This window comes from Vigna unguiculata, chromosome 10, assembly GCF_037176805.1.
Source record: "Vigna unguiculata cultivar grain cowpea cultivar isolate G323 ecotype 2 chromosome 10, ASM3717680v1, whole genome shotgun sequence".
Taxonomy (NCBI): domain Eukaryota; kingdom Viridiplantae; phylum Streptophyta; class Magnoliopsida; order Fabales; family Fabaceae; genus Vigna; species Vigna unguiculata.
Window position 1 is genome coordinate 5,769,222 of NC_140801.1, and position 18,222 is coordinate 5,787,443.

The 18,222-nt window shown below is 31.6% G+C and overlaps 1 pseudogene across 1 annotated transcript; it reads right to left on the reverse strand.

The window, feature by feature from the left end:
• Positions 1-13,828: 13,828 nt before the first annotated feature.
• On the reverse strand, positions 13,829-17,007 carry LOC114165081 (LEAF RUST 10 DISEASE-RESISTANCE LOCUS RECEPTOR-LIKE PROTEIN KINASE-like 2.4 pseudogene; annotated as a pseudogene). The gene is made up of 2 exons (XR_014985019.1): positions 16,975-17,007; positions 13,829-15,102 (listed from the first exon to the last, which is right to left on the reverse strand). The product of XR_014985019.1 is annotated as an LEAF RUST 10 DISEASE-RESISTANCE LOCUS RECEPTOR-LIKE PROTEIN KINASE-like 2.4 pseudogene (transcript).
• Positions 17,008-18,222: the final 1,215 nt, after the last annotated feature.

Below are 18,222 nucleotides of genomic sequence, written 5' to 3' on the forward strand. Positions count from 1 at the left end.
TCTTGTACCTATACTCATACCCGTTTTCTTACTACTTCAATATTAATTTTAATTAATGTTTATAAAATAATAAAAAATTACGGTAAAGAAAACATAATATTATCAAATATTCAATATTAGGAGGATGGTTGTTTCTTTGATCTCAAATACTTTGAAATAAATTATAGTTGTTTACATTTTAGATTACAATACCAAATAAAAACATTTTTAATGAAACCTAGTTGATAAAATTTTAAAATATTTTTAAAAAAATATAAAAGGAAAACAAATATTCAAATTAAAATATATTTTAAATTTTGTTTATTTTAATTTTCTAAATTCTAATGAATCTCTTTTTTATACACTAATAAAAGTTATAATACATCATTTGATCAAAATAATGCAAAGAACAAATAATAAACATAATAATAAAATTTTAACATAGATCTTGTATCTTTTGACTTCGTTGGATGGTGATAAAAAGATATTCATGGCAATTACATTAAATTTTTATATTGTTGTAAATAAAAGTTATTTATACAATTATAGTAAAACAATTATAGGATGATTGATAATGAGTTAGAAAATAAAAAATAGATAAAATATATCAAAATAGTAAATGATAAAAATAAATAACAAATAAAAGTATTAAAAAACTAACAAATGTGAGTCTTATGAACAATTTGAGAGACTATTGAAAACAATCGCACAAAAAAAAAATAAATGTATAATTAAGGATAAGATAAAATGAAAAATATCTTAGAGATCTAAATATATCGAAATAGTATTTTACATGACAAAAATAAACAACAAATAATAATATTATAAAACTAACAAATGCGAGTCTTGTGAACAATTTAAGAGACTATTGAAAGAAATCGCACAAAAAAAATAAATGTATAATTAAGGGTATGATAAAATGAAAAATATCTTAGAGATCTAAGAAAACTTTTCAAATACCAACATATATATTCAATGGTTGAGAAGTAACAAAAATTATTTTAGCGAAACAAAAGAGTTCTTCAAATTAAACAAAAACTAATAATAATTAGTAAATATTTTTTTTTATATTATCTAGTAAGTGAAGGTTTATACTATTAAATATTTAAATTCAGAATATTAAACATTCTCATGTGAAAGGAAAATATACAATAAATAAAATATTTAAAATAATAGAAAGATTCAAATGTGAGGCATAAATTTTTTTTAATTGACATACATCATTTTAACATAATTACATAAAAGTTATAAGGTGAAAAATATATTTGAGATGCAAATAAGTTTCATGGCAAACCAAATAATTAGAAGAAACAAAAAAATGGAAAGTATATATATATATATATATATATATATATATATATATATATATATATATATATATATATATAGTTACTTAATTAATTGCGAATATTTTAATAATTTAAATAGAGAGGGAAATATGGCGGGGATATATACATTCCCATACTCATCCTCATACCCAATTGAAAAAGTCGGGGATTCCCTATACTCATACCCAATCAATGCGGGAATTCCCCATAAAAATGGGAACGGGTTCGGACAATAACCACGGAGCGGGTTTATTTGCCATCTCTATATTCAAGACTTTTCTTCACTTTGCTTCGATAAAGGTACATGCCAATTAAAAAGTTCAAGGGACTCATTTTCATTCATAAATACATATACATATGTACACTAACATATAACATAAGACAATTACAAAATATATTTCTTCCAACTACTACTTTCACATTCTACTCAGTATAATTTTAAAAACTTTCTCCACATTTTCTTTATCCCATCATCTATTCCTCCCACAACTTCCAAATATTTATAGTGGTAGCATAGCTACTTGGTCATCTACTGGACGTGGAAAAAATTATCTTATTACTTTTGAAACCTTCTTTATATTCTTCCAAAAAAGATAGTTTTTTTCTCTTAACCCAATGACTTCTAACAATATTCAGTCTTCTTCCATCTCCCTACCAGTTTTTACTAATGAAACCTTCGACCATTGCAAACTCAAACTAAAGACATATTTTATGTAAAAAAATTTGTGTATTGTTTAATCTAGTTATACAAAACTAGATAATATTATCACTTTGTTTGAGGGGGAGCGAGAAAAGATCATGAACAAAAGGATGCCTAAGCATTGTTTGTTCTTCAATAAGCCATGGGAGAAACTATATATCACCAAAAAGATGGATGCAAAAACTGCAAAAAAAAACGATATATTTTGGAAGAATAATTTGAAGACGATGAATAGGTACACCTTCTCAAACTACACTATCTAAGAAAATAATCTGAGACTGTTAGAATGAAGGAACCCGAGACCATCGAATAATACTATGGAAGGATAAAAGTAGTTAATAAAATGAAAGTACATGAAAAGAAATAAAGGAAAAATATGGTAGAAAAATATTCTTATCACTTATAGAAAAATATGATTCCACCATAGCTTCCATAGAAGCATTCTCGGATCCATCTTCTCTATTGATAAATAAATTAGTTGGTCTCCCTTGGAGTGCACAAAGCAAGATTAGATAGTCGTGCTAATACATATTTGGTTGAAAATGCATTCAATTCAAAGCTCAAATTACAATCCAAAAATAAAGAAGAAGGAGAAAAGAACAATAAATATATCCTTTGTGTAGCATTTGCAATAAGTCAAGTAATGCACAAACTGTTAGCATTGTGGAAAGCCAATATGTCATTATTGCAATAAGTCAATATGTCATTATTGCAATCACACTGCAAAAGATCAAAGTATCTTTAAAGACATTGATAAATCTGTCAATGTCAAAGTCCGATTGGGAAACGAAACCATAGTGGAGTCTTAAGGAAAAGGAATTGTCATGGGAGAGACAAAGAAAGGTACAAAATTCATCAAGGACGTTGTACTAATTCCCAATCTTGAAGAAAGTCTTTTAGGTTTTGGTCAAATGATGAAGAATGGTTATTCCTTTCACTTTGAGAAATACAATCAAAAGTTATAATAGTAGAAGGTTAAAAGTTGGTGAAGTAAAATGGAGAAAAGAAATAGATGTTTTTCCGTAAGCTTCAAACCGGGAACTAATAGTGCTAAGAAGGTAGAAGTTGTTGACTCATGGCTTTGGCATATAGGAGATTTGGTCCTTTTAACACAAATGCCTTAAAGTTTTTATATCAAAAAAATATGATGAGAAATCTCCAATGCTTAAAGAAGAATAATGAATCATGTGAAGGATGTCTCCTTGGCAAACAACATCGATTACCATTCTTAACAAGCAAAGCATGGAGAGAAAAATACTTACTAGAGTTGATCGTTACCAATGTTTGTGGATTGATGGACACCTTCACACCACAACATCAGATATTTCATCCTCTTCGTTGATGACGTCTCTAGAATGACATGAGTCTATTTCTTAAAGGCAAAGTCAAAAGTCTTTGGAATATTCAAGAAATTCAAAGCCCTTCTCGAGAAGAAAAATGGAAAACAAACAAAAGTACTTAGAGGTGATCGTGGCAAGGAGTACACACCTCGCGAGTTTGACAAATTATGTGAAGATGAATGTAAGGCCCGATGAATTTAAATAATTAAATAAATAATTATTTAATAAATATGGGTAGTTGGAGTATTTATGACATTTAATACTGGTTTTTATGATGTGGAAAAGTGCTAGCTTAAGTGGTTAAGAGTACTTAGCTATGTTGAGATGACTTGGGTTCGAGTCTAGTTGCGTATGATAATTTAATTGCTTTTTATTTTAGTGATATATTTTACCTTGGTGCGTGATATTGTATTCCTAGAGGTGTAGGAATTATCACGAAACATGAATTGGTTGAATTAGTTTTGCATTTGAATTGAAATTGGGTGGTTGTGTGTTGGAACCTTGACTTTTGCGAAACAGTCTCCTTTTTGCCAAAATTCTTTTTGGCATGGATGGGAAGGGTCAGAAACCTCAGTCGTTAGTGGGACAAATAAGAAGGCCTTAAAAACCATCAAGTTAAAAAATTGATGGCCATTAACCCTTACAATAATTAATTTCATTATTTTTATTAATTTAATTAAATTGAGAGTGAGAGTGGAGAGACTCTTGGTGCGTGGAGAAATCAAAGATAAGGGAATTCCTTGGGGTTAGTAGAAGCAAGGGTAAACGAAGGAGTGTGAAAGAAGGGCTATGGAACTCAATTGGAGCAAGGATTTCCAGGTAAGGGTAGTTGCTCTTTTCTATTTTGTGTTCGTTTGGAGATGACTTTGGGTTACTTTACCCTTTCTATTTTGTTGACTACTTTCTTAACAATACTGAAGTTGTTATAGATAAGTAGTATTAATTTGATCGCTTGACGAGAACGTTATCAATCGTGTATTGCGTTACATGGGAGTAGATGATGTTGTAGGTGAATCTGGTGAGGCATAGAACCAAAGCGCAGGCTATCTTGGAATTTATACAGAGTTTTACTGGATATGTTACACATTGTCCTTCTCTTCCTCTTTTTTTTCTCTATTTCTTCGTACACTTGCATGTCTTTTGAGATTCCATATCTTTAAAGTATTCTTCAATTTTTTTGACTTGTAAGTTAAGTAATCAACTTTGTAGATATCTAGTATTGTTGATACTCTTTGACAATTCAATATTTCACTCATTTTGTTGATAATCTTCCAAAATCTCTAAGATTTCCACATTTTTGTAAAATATAATCCACACATTTATTTTTTCCACTTTTATTTGATAAAACCTCAAGTATCAAATAAAATCCAAAAATAAAATAACAATAACATATAAAAATAATAAAATAAAAACATGATAATGCCGATTATCAGGAAGATTCACTAAATCTATAAAGGTGTTTTGCTATAGGGCAAATAATTGTGACCATACCTTATTTTTTAAGAAAAGAAAAGGTAAAATTACAACCTTGATTATTTATGTAGATTATATGATAGTTACAAAAGTTGACCATTATGAGATTTCTAATTTGTAAAAATATCTTGCATCTGATTTGAAATGAAATAACTTGGAAACCTCAAATATTTTTTGGGTATTGAAGTTACTAGATCAAAAGATGGTATTCTTCTTAGTCAAATAAAGCATATTCTATATTTACTATATGAAACTAGGTTGCTTAGGTGTATACCAGTTAACACTCCAATTGAGCAAAAACATATGCTTTCTCAATGCTCAAATTTGGCTAGCATAGATAGAAAGAAATATCAAAGTCTAGTGGGAAAACTAATTTCCTTGTCTCATACACGTCCAAATATTACCTAAGCAGTGAATGTTGTTAGTCAATTTATGCAAGACCCACCAAGCCTCATATGAATGTTGTTGAGAGGATTTTGAGGTATTTGAAGTCTACTCCAGAAAAAGGAATTTTCTTCTCAAATATGGAAACCTAGAGGTAGAATGATACACTGATGATGACTGGGCAGGTTCAAAAAATGAAAGAAGGTTTACCTCTAGATACTTTAGATTTATTGGGGGAAACCTTGTAACTTGGAAGAGTAAAAGACAAGCGGTAATAGCAAGATCAAATGCTAAAGTATAGAGTTTAGAGGCATGACAGTTGGGATATGTGGAATTTTGTAGGTACAAAATATTCTATCATAAGCAACCTATGAATTTATATTGTGACAATACATCGGCTATAGCAATTGCACATAATTCTGTCCAACATGATAGAACAAAACATGTGGAGATTGATAGACATTTCATTAAAGAGAACCTTGAAGCTGGAATAATTTTCTTTTTCCCTTTGTAAGGTCTGAATTGTAATTAGCTTATGTCCTTACTAAAGGAGTAGCAAGTATGCCATTTAATGAGTCATTATTCAAGTTCAAAACGTGTGATATCCATACACCAACTTGAGTGGAGGTATTAAGATAGATCAAATATTCTATTTGATTAATTAGACAATTAAATATTATGATTGCTAGAAATCAACTATTTATGTAGATATAATTATGTTAAGAGAATATGAATTATAGGAATTATATATATATATATATATATATATATATATATATATATATATATATATAAATTATATTTCTCCATGAATAAAAATATATCAGAATTATTATCTCAAACTTTTCTATAAACTTTTCGTGAAAAGGTAATTCGGTAGCTATATCACTTGCATAAAACCATTCCTCCCTGCATGACAATTCAACAAAATTTATAGACTTGCAAATGGTTAAAGAGAAGAAGAGTCTCTAGCACAGGAATCAACTCCAAAATTCTTTAATGATTTGAGCTTGGCAATGCGCAGTAGCTGCAAAGAAGGTAATTATTGCCCATGGTAATTCCAAAAACATGTCAATTTGTAGTGTTTAGACAGATTTTTGGTAGAGTTTTAATTTTGTAAATTTCTAGCTCTTTTGAAAAATGAATTTCAGCTTGGTTCTAATTTTGTTGTATAATTTGAAGATTTCAGCTTGAGATTTGAGTATAGTGTTTTGTTTTAAGGTTTGTGCAGTGTATTTGAGCATGCTACTTGGATTCCTAGTCTCGGTGCATTGAAATCTGGTGAAGTGAGAATGATCTGTTGTTAGCTGTTTTTCAAGGCTGAGAAGATACATCAAAGTGTAAGCAAACTGCACCTACCACTGAAGAATGAAGAATGAACTGAAGTTGTTCAGAAACAAGTTTTAGAATACTGGGTAGGAAATTTTACAATGTTCATGGGAGTTCTCTGTAATTTCGAAGGAATGGCAGATGTATGGTGAGTTCCAAATCTTTTCTCTGCTGTTCCAGTAGTTCGATCAGTAAAATTCAGATTTGTTCTCTTCATCTCATTCTTCTCCATTTTCTCTTTTGCTTGAACTTTTCTGAATTGAGAAACATACACCTTAGGTTTGTTCGTATGTTTTCAATCTAGCACTTTCTTTAATTTCAATTTCTGACGTGGTTAATTGATCTAAAGGATCTTTATTATCTAAGAATTTCATATTTGAACTACTTACGAATCAAAACTGAGTTTATAGAGTAACTTTTCAAAATTTTCAAATTCTATTCCAATTTCTTCTACTTTACTCTTGATTCTGTTTTTGACTTTGCTTCACTGTTTTCCTACTCATGCCATTTCAAAACCTCCAACTCATAAACAACATTTTAATTCATATTCTTTCAATTAATAGGTAGTTAAATAAGTTTTATTCGGTAATTCCATTTTCCTTCGCCAATAACAGACCAACACTGGTTTGATCCACGTATATTCTGTTTTCGATGCTTGAATCCATTTTCCGAAACTTAGAAGTTAGGTTTTCTAGTGTAGGTGATTTTTCTATTTTTGGATTTTGATTTTGCACCTATTCTCTGTAGTAATTTTCGTTTCTAATATTCAATTCATATTGCTTTAGACTTGTTTGCACGTTCATTTTGTGATTCAAACCATAGCATTCATAGAAATCAATCTCTGTTCGTAATGCATAACTGCTGTCAAGAACGAGAATACATTGTCTTAGAATAGTTGTTGTTCAGATTTAGTTTTAATTTTGAATTTGATATTCTAGAGTTGTTTAGTAGTGCTTAATTCATATTTTATGTATTGTTTTGATCATCCAAACAAGTTACAATCATTAGTACCGCTTAAGTTCTGATTTTCGTTCTTATAGACATTTTTTCAAACAGTTTCTGCATTTCATAGTTTCATTCAAGACTTTCATATTTCATGGTTTCACTTAGTTTTCTAAATTCTAAATTTCAGAACATGTTTCATTCATCAATTCATGACATTTTAATCGTTCATGAGTTAATTCTAATCATTCTAAATCAGTTTTTGTTCGAATATGGGGTTCTCATTCAATTCCTAATACCACAAGTTACTTAAGCACTAATTATTAATTATTTACCGCTTAAGTTTTGAAGACTCTTCATATGGCCTATTTACTGGTTCAATTTTTAAGACTCTTCATATGGTCTATTTACTGGTTCAGTTTTGAAGACTCTTCGTATGGCCTATTTACTGCTTCAGTTTTGAAGACTCTTCATATGACCTATTTACTAGTGTAGTTTCTAAAGACTCTTCATATGGCCTATTAACTGGTTCAGTTTTGAAGCCTATAAATAACATCTCCATGACTTGAAAAAAATATAGAAAAACATTTACAGAGACACATTTTGTAATATACACCTGAGTGTATTTTGGTGAGGATTCTTGTTCCCATTCAAGAGCTTTGTACTCTTCTTTTCATAGTGGAACTTTGTTCATTATCGTCCTGTGGTTTTTCCTCTTACATTCAAAAGAGGTTTTCCACGTAAATCCTTGTGTGTTATTTCTCTTGCTCTTTTACTTCTCTTTAATTTCCAATTGTCACGATCCTGTGCTTCCGCATGCTACGATACCATAACAAGTGGTATCAGAGCTCTTAGTTGGAAATTTCAAAATGTCTGCAAAATTTGACATTGGGAAGTTTGATGGCAAGATTAGCTTTTCTATTTGGCGAGTCCAAATGAGGGCCGTTGTAACCCAGAGTGGGTTAAAGAAGGCTTTTGATGGAATAGAAAATAAGCCAGCTTCCATGACTGATGAGCAGTGGGAGGTGTTTGATGAAAAGGCGCTATCATTAATCCAACTCTCTTTATCAAAGGAGGTTCTCCGTGAAGTAGCAAATGAAACAACCACTGCTGCATTATGGCTAAAGTTAAAGCCTTTATACATGACCAAGAGCCTTGCAAACAAGCTTCGTCTCAAAGAACGCTTATATACCATTAGAATGGTTGAAGGTACTCCTATTCAATCTCATCTTAATGAGTTTAATTCTATCCTCTTGGATCTGGAAAATATTGATATTAAAATTGATGATGAAGATAAAGTTGTTTTGTTGGTTGTCTCTCTACCTTCTACCTACAAACACTTCAAAGAAATTATGTTGTATGGAAATAATGATACCTTATCCTTTGAAGATGTTAAATCTAATTTATTGTCCAAAGAAAAATTTGATCTTGAAGTTCATTTTGTGGACAAGGGTGAGGGTTTAAGTGTCAGAGGTAGAACTCAAGAAAGATGGAGTACAAGTGACAAAAAGTTCAGATCCAAGTCTAGGGGACGCAAATCCAACAAATTCTGTCGCTATTGCAAGAAACCTGGATACGATATTTCTGATTGTTTTATCTTGAAGAAAAAACAAGAAAAACAAGAAAAAGGAAAAGCCACACAATCCCCTGAAGCTGCCAATATTGAAGCTGACTCTGACGGTGACATTACTTTGTCTGTTGTCTCTTCTAATAAGAGGAGTAAAACAGAGTGGATCCTTGATTCTAGATGTACTTTTCATATGTGTCCCTATAAGGACCTATTCACTACTTTTGAATCTGTTGATTGTGGTGTTGTCTTGATGGTAATGATGCCCAAGGCAAGATTGCAGGAATAGGTACAATTCAGATCAAGACTAATGATGGTGTCGTCAAGACTTTGTCTGATGTTCACTATAAACCCGAATTAAAGCGAAACTTAATTTCACTTGGCACTCTTGAACCTCTTGGGTGCAAGTACTCAGCTGAAGGTGGAGTTCTAAAGGTATCAAAAGGTTCTCTTGTTCTCTTGAAAGCTAACCGAATTGGAAGCTTATATGTCCTGCAAGGGACTGTTGTGACAGGTTCAGTAGCTGTATCATCTTCTATGGCTGAAAATGATGTCACTAAATTATGGCACATGCGCCTAGGTCATGTGAGTGAAAAAGGCATGCATCTTCTAAGCAAGCAAGGATATCTTGGTAAGTATGTCATTGGTAAGTTGGAGTTTTGCAAACATTGTGCTTTTGGGAAACAAAAAAAGGTTAGTTTCTCTACAGCAACTCACAATACAAAAGGTATTCTTGATTATATTCACTCTGATCTTTGGGGGCCTTCTAAAGTTCCTTCCTATGGAGGACGTCATTATATGATGACTATCATTGATGACTTTTCTCGTAAGGTCTGGGTTTATTTTTTGTGACATAAAAATGAGACTTTTCCCACATTCAAGAAGTGGAAAACTCTGGTTGAAACCCAGACAGGGAAGAAAGTAAAGAAGCTCAGAATAGATAATGGATTAGAGTTTTGTAGTGGTGACTTTAATGAGTTCTGCACAAATCATGGTATTGCTAGACACAAAACCATTCCAAGGAATCCCCAACAAAATGGTGTTGCAGAACGAATGAACAGGACTCTACTTGAGAGAGCTCGTTGTATGCTCTCAAATGTTAGGCTATGGAATCAACATGACCTTTGGACCGAGGCAGTATCTACTGCATGCTACTTGGTCAACCATTCTCCACATTCAGCACTTGACTTCAAAGTTCCAAAAGAGATTTGGTCAGGTAATCCTGTTGCTTATTCTAATTTAAGAATTTTTGGATGTCCTGCATATGCACATATTAATAATGGAAAATTAGCTCTAAGAGCTATTGAGTGCATATTTTTAGGTTATGCATCTAAATCTAAGGGGTATCGTTTATGGTGCTCTGAATCAAAGTCTCAAAAGCTAATTCTTAGCAGAGATGTAATTTTTAATGAGGATGCATTATTATCTTTTGGAAAATAGTCTTTTGTGTCTTCTTCTACCAATACAGGTACTATACAAGGTACTAATGAGAAGGTGTAGTTTGAATTCAAATCTGAAGTTCCTAGTATTGATGTCCCATCTTCCTCTACAAATGATTCCAATATTGATAATCATCATGATGATGGTGAATCTGATGATAGAACCACTTCTCCTATTCAACAACAAGGAGATGATTATTGTATTGCTTGGGACAGAGCTAGAAGACAAATCATAAAGCCAGCCAGATACACTAATGATTATTTAACTGCCTATGCATTATCAATTGCACAAGAGGTAAATGATGGTGTTGAGTCTATCAGCTACACTGAAGTTGTTTCTTGTGTTGAGTCTTCTCAATGGCTAGGTGCTATGAATGAAGAAATTCAGAGTCTTTATAAAAACAATACTTGGACTCTGACAAAACTACCTAAAGACAAACGGCCATTAAAGTGTAAATGGATTTATAAGAAGAAAGATGGCATTCCTGGGGTTGAAAATGCAAGATGCAAAGCACGACTAGTCGTTAAAAGCTTTAATCAAAAGGAAGGTATTGACTTTAATGAGATATTCTCACCTGTTGTTCGTCATACCTCCATTCGTGTTTTGCTTGCTTTTGTTGCTCTGTTTGATTTGGAGTTAGAGCAGCTAGATGTAAAGACATCTTTTTTACAAGGAAAGCTGGAAGAAGAAATTTACATGGAACAACCAGAGGGATTTATTGTTCCTGGAAAGGAGCATTTTGTTTGTCGTTTGAAGAAATCCTTATATGGCCTCAAGCAAGCACTTAGGCAATGGTACAAGAGGTTTGATTCTTTCATGATTGGGCAAGGTTACTGCAGGAGTTAATTTGATGACTGTATTTATTTTCAAACATTCCAAGATGGATCTTTCATATACTTGTTACTAAATGCTGATGATATGTTAATTGCATCACGTGACAAGTTTTCTATCAGGAAATTAAAAACCCAACTAAGCAATGAATTTGAAATGAAAGAATTAGGTGCAGCAAAGAAAATTCTTGGTATGGAGATTCGCAGGGACTGTCAAGATGGTAAATTGTTTTTATCTCAACAAAGGTATATTGAGAAAGTACTTGATAGGTTTAATATGAATGATTGTAAACCTGTTTCTACTCCACTTGCTGCACATTTCAAGTTATTCTCAGGTATTTGTCGAGATACAAAGGAAGATATGGAGTACATGTCACATGTTCCTTATGCTAATGCTATTGGAAGTCTTATGTATGCCATGATATGCACCAGGCCAGACCTTGCATATGTTGTTAGCATGGTAAGCCAGTATATGCATAATCCCGGCAAGAAACACTGGAGTGCTGTAAAATGGATTTTTCGGTCTCTAAAAGGTACTTCTCATGGTTGCTTGGTATTTTCAAAAAATTGGCTACAACTGATAATGTTGTAGGATATGTTGACTCAGATTATGCTGGTGATCTTGATAGAAGAGATCTTTCTCAGGTTACATCTTTACCCTCTGTAATAGTGCTATCAGTTGGAAAGCAACACTTCAATCTATTGTTGCATTATCTACAACCAAAGCAGAGTATATTTCAGCCACAGAGGGAGTGAAGGAGGCTATTTGGCTCCGAGGTTTGGTAAATGAACTTGGTCTAACACAGAAAGTTCTTACTGTGTTTTGTGATAGCCAAAGTGCTATTCATTTAACCAAGAATGATCGTTATCACGACAAGACCAAACACATCAATATAAAACATCATTTTATTAGAGATGTTGTTGTTGTTGGAGAAATTATGGTTGAAAAGATTCACACTTCTGAGAATCCAGCAGACATGCTTACCAAGTCGCTTCCAGTTACCAAGTTTGGACATTGTTTGGACTTGGTTGGTCTATACAGCATTTGAATGCCCTTTGGGGCTTTATCGGACGATGAACACTTGTAGAATTCGAACCAAGGTGGAGATTGTTAGAATATGTGGTTCTCATTCAATTTCTAATACCACACGTTACTTAAGCACTAATCATTAATTATTTACTAGTTCAATTTTGAAGACTCTTCATATGGCCTATTTACTGGTTCATATTTGAAGACTCTTCATATGGCCTATTTACTGCTTCAGTTTTGAAGACTCTTCATATGGCCTATTTACTAGTGCAGTTTCTGAAGACTCTTCATATGACCTATTAACTGGTTTAGTTTTGAAGCCTATAAATAATATCTTCATGACTTGAAAAAAATATAGAAAAACATTTACAGAGACACATTTTGTAATATACACCTGAGTGTATTTTGGTGAGGATTCTTGTTCCCATTCAAGAGCTTTGTACTCTTCTTTTCATAGTGGAACTTTGTTCATTATCGTCCCGTGGTTTTTCCTCTTACATTTAAAAGAGGTTTTCCACGTAAATCCTTGTGTGTTATTTCTCTTGCTCTTTTACTTACTTCTCTTTAATTTCCAATTGTGACGATCTTGTGGTTCCGCATGCTACGATACCATAACAAGTTTCATGTAGACTTTGCATTTTTACACACTCTGAATACAAGCATTCTGTCACATCATTTTTGTTTACATGTTCTTCACTAATTTTAGTCTCATGCATTGTGTTTATTTCATTCTTTAGGATAGTATTAGTTGTTCTAATAATTGGTAGCACTTTTACATTGTAAATATCCCCAATCTTTGCATAGTTAAAACTCACACAAATAGCTACTTAGAACAGATTTCCTTGGATTTGACACCCTTGGTCTGCCCTATGCCACACTAGGGGATTTTAGGATTTTTTGCTAAATATTAATGCAACTTGATGTTTAACATTCTCCCCTGCTATAAAACAGATGGAAAACTTTATCAAGACAGTTCATTAATTATATGAACTTGGTTTTGGATCTTCATGCCCAATGCAACTGTGGCTAAATCATTAATTAGATTTAAAAACTTGTATTGGTAATATGTAGAGCTTTTCCGAATATATATAACCTTTATACTAGTTCATTAAAGTAGTTGCCACCAGTCTCATCCGAACTTTGATTTCTGCTTAACTGAATTAAACTTTCTGCCATCCACAGTTTAAATACCGTCTCCTTATGTTACTCACAATATTCTTAGGAAAAATTGAACAAAAGGCAAAACATTTTTTCAAAGAACCGACAAATAGTGATAGCTCAATAATGAGGGTGGAATGAATAGTCTTTTCCTCTTTCGGCCTTTCTCTTGAAAGAGGGAAAGAGAAAAAGTTCAGAAGAAGGAAATCATTCAAAGGGAAATAATAATAGACTTTTCCTCTTTCTCCCTGAAAATCTTGCTATTAGTTTAGAGTCATCATTCCAAGCCTACATGAAACTTTTCTCTTTTCTACTTTGAGCAGAGTACAAGAAAGTTATCATACACAGTTGATCTAGTTTTGCAATCAATATGGTGGAAGATTAACACATAGATACAAGATGCATTTGCTTTCGAGAATGACTAAAAATAACTAGAGATATATGTTTAATGATCCATTTTACAATGAATCTAGAAAAACTTTACGAAAATACAATAAAATCAAATTCCAGAGAAAGAGCATGAAACTGATCTAGCAGGAGAAGAAAACAAAGGTTTTGGTGGCATTTCCAAAGAATTGATGTTGCCTTCCAACATTTCCACCACTCCACTCATTGTAGGTCTATCATTGGGAAACGTTTGAATACACCATAATCCCACTATGGTCATTCTCCTAACAATCTCATTTTCTTCTATGGTCATCACTTGATCTGGTCTTACATTGTTGTCTTCCTCAAGCCTCCTATATACCAGATATGGGAAGTATATCTCACTTGTGTGACTAGCTTCAGCATTAATGTTCTTCCTCCCTCCTACCATTTCTAGCAACATCATCCCATAGCTGTAAACATCAGACTTATGGGAAACTCCACCAAAATGTCTATTGCACATTTCTGGAGCCACATATCCCATTGTTCCTCTAGTATCTGACAAGGAAATAATGCTTTCTTTCCTGGGACAAAGTTTTGCTAGCCCAAAATCTGATATCTTAGGACAAAAATTCTCATCCAAAAGAATATTATGTGGTTTTATGTCAAAATGTAAAATTCGAGTATTACATCCCCTATGCAAGTACTCCAACCCTCGAGCTATCCCTATTGAGATCTGATACAAATTCTCCCAACTCAATGATGCAATGGATTCTGGCCCGCTGTTGTAGATTAACTTGTCTAAGGAACCATTAGCCATGAACTCATAAATGAGAGCTTTCTTTCGACCTTCCAAACAAAATCCTTGAAGTGTGACAATATTAACATGAGAGGTTCTACTGATGCTAGCAACCTCATTGATGAACTCTTCACCATTTCTTTTAGACACGTTTAATAATTTTACAGCCACAGGGCATCCGGTTGGTAGTTTTCCTTTGTATACTGCACCAAATCCACCTTGACCAAGTTTAACTTTGAAGGAATTAGTCATTTTCTTCACTTCTGAAAATGTGTATCTTTTCAATGCTACAGATCCGTGATCTTTCAAGAATTCTTCAATATTTAGGTCACTCTTTGTAGTCCAACAAAGATTTACCAGTGGAGTTAATGACTTGTATCGAAAATAAAAAATTATGATGCATATCATGAATCCTCCCAATATTGCACATATAACACCTGTTAACATATAAAGAAGGGGATTTTAGAGTTAAGAAATAATCAACACTCATTTAACTTGGGAATTCACTTTTTACGAATTTAATTAATATGAATTCAAGAATCTAAACCTAAATTAATAAGAGGCATAATATAATGTTATTTCTTATGAATTAATTCCAAGAAAAGATAAAATTAGTTTTCAAATATTATTGGAGTTCGTTTAGCATTTCTAATGCGAGTAAATAGTTAAGTTAAAAAAATTAAAAAACAAAATTATTTTAAAGTCTTTTTAACAAATAAATATTTGTGTGAGTATTGGATTAATGTCGGATTAATCAATTTTATTAGAGTATACTTAATGTTGGACGACAATAGAGTCAGCTTAATTGACTCTGTGACGCAAAAATGTAAATTTTTTACAAAAGTTAGAAAGTATAAAATAACTTATCTTTTTAATAAATAACTAATTATGTCACTGTCATATATATAAATTTCATGATTACACCTAATACTTTTAATAAGAAAAATTATTTTATACAGATTTATGAATGGCAAATACTAATTTGTGTGTATGCTAAGCAAATTATTAAGCGTATGCTAAGCAAATACTAATTTATATTTATGAATTTGTGTGTCTTTAGAATAACTAATGGAAATGATAGATTATTTTTAATCTAAAGAACTAGATTTAAAGAAAACAAAAATCTCCTTGTTCACAATTTTTTTCATTTAATTTTTATATAAATCTTCTCATCCTTATTTTCTTTATATAGAAATGTCAAAATTAATTTTAATTTATAAGCCAACCTAACTTGAACCGGTGATGAGGATTGGATTGAAAAACATTTAGTTTTTCTTTCTTATACGTGGGTTGAAGAACTCATCTCATTTAACTAGTTGGTTCGAGTCGGATTGAAGATGAATTGACTCATAACTTACCAACAATACTTTATTAGTTTTTTTATTACTTTTATAAATTTTTATTATAATTATTTACAATTTTTAATTATATAAATTCACATTTTGATTTTTTTAAAGATTATAATGTTGTTCGATAATCTTTTGAATAGTTTAGATGCTTAAATATTTGTTTGTCATCCGCAATCATCTGGATAACTCATTCTTTTTATTATCTTCTTCGGTCATTCTCATCTTTCCATACTTGGTCACTCTCCCCTCTCCTTTCCTCTCTAAGTATACATGAAAGTAAAAGTTTATAGTTACGATGATTTGTATTTGTTTGTGCATTTTTGTGTTTCTGCATTAAGAACAAAAGTTTTTTGTGAATATGTTTGACCATAAATTATATGCCTATTCTTTTACCTAGTAACGCAAAGATTTTTGTTACAATTTGATACTGGCACGTTAAGAATCTTGCTTGATTTTTGTTTCTTATTTAGCTTTTCAAAACTGTTTTATAATCAATTTTGAACAACTGTCTTTGAGAATGGAAAAAAATTGTATGATAACGAATTTAAAAACTGTTTTATAGATGAAAAAAATAAAAAAGAGATCTAAAAGTGAGGAGAATTCTGTCTCGTTCTTTAAATTTTGAGAGGAATAGAGCAAGTTTAGACCACAGATTGAGGAAAAACAAAACTAAAAACGAAGAAAACATTTAATCAGCTTTTATATTTTAGCTTTTAAAAAAAAAAACAGTTTTTGAAAACTATTTTAACAAAACAATTTTCAAACAAATTGTTTATTTTTTTAAGAACTAAAAAGCTTATTCTAAAGGATAGAATTTCTTAAATTATTTTTCTAGTTTTTTAATTAACAAAATATATGTGTTGGATTCATCAATAAAGGAGATGACATGATCAAGTATTACGATTTTGTAATAGATGTACTATAATGGTGGAATTTAGGGATATAAAAAGATAAAATTACCTAAAATGACTTTCCATTTCCAAAATCGGTGGTTACCTGCACCAATAAGTTGGAGAAAAAACCAAAGTCATCACATTGTTGTGAGTGAAGTCTTCCTGGAAAATATCGTATTTGACAACAATAACTTGAAATTGAAAATGGGTGACAAAATATATACTTTGTCTTGCTTTTTTTCATACTTAGTGTCTTATTATTATAAATTGTAATGCAAATTTTAGAAAAATCTAGAAAATCTTAAGATAAAAATATTAAAATGTAATGAAATTCTAGAACAAAGTAGAAAAGCCTAAGATAAGAAGAAAATATCACGAACATTCTACATAGGCAAAAATCTAGAATATTTCACACAAGTTGTGGCTAGTATTTTCTAGAATAGTTTATGGGTCTATAAATACCCATGCACTCAACCATTTGATGTAAGACAAGAAGTAAGACAACATCTAATACACCACTCACAACTAGATAACATACTATTTCCAACTACTACTTCTACATTATACTATCTCCACAATTTTCTCTATCTCATCAACTATTTTTCACAACCTCAAAATACTATCTCAGTGGTACTAGAGTTACGTTCGGTCATCTACTGGCGTAGATAAATTTTTCAACTACTTCAGAAAAAGATATAACTCCATTCTATGCTACTTCCAAAATATTTTCTCAACCCATGGCCATTACTAATCAAACATCATCAATTCTAGTACCTATTTTCATAAGAGAAAATTATGATTTTTGGAGTGTCAAAATGGAAACATTCTTTCACTCTCAAGACTTATAGGACATTATAGAGGAGGGGTTGATTATTCCAAAAGACACTTTCACTCTTACTGCAGCTCAAAAGAAGGATTTTAAGGAAAGAAAGCAGAAGGTTCAAGGGCTTTATTTGCTTTTCAACATGCAGTTGATGACATAATCTTTCACAGAATAATAGGTGCCATAAGTGCAAAGTAAGATTGGAACACAATACAAGAATAGTTTCAAGGAAATGATGAGGTACGCAATGTTAAGCTTCATTATCTAAGATGAGAGTTTGAATTAATAAGAATTAAAGAATTTGAGACCATTAAAGACTACTATTCTAGAATAAAGGAAATAGTTAGTCAGATGAAAGCCTAACGGGAAACTATTCTTCACAAAAAAATCATTGAGAAAATTGTATTTTCTATTCCCCAAAAGTATCTGAGACCATTAAAAACTATTATTCTAGAATAAAGGAAATAGTTAGTTAGATGAAACCTTGAAGGA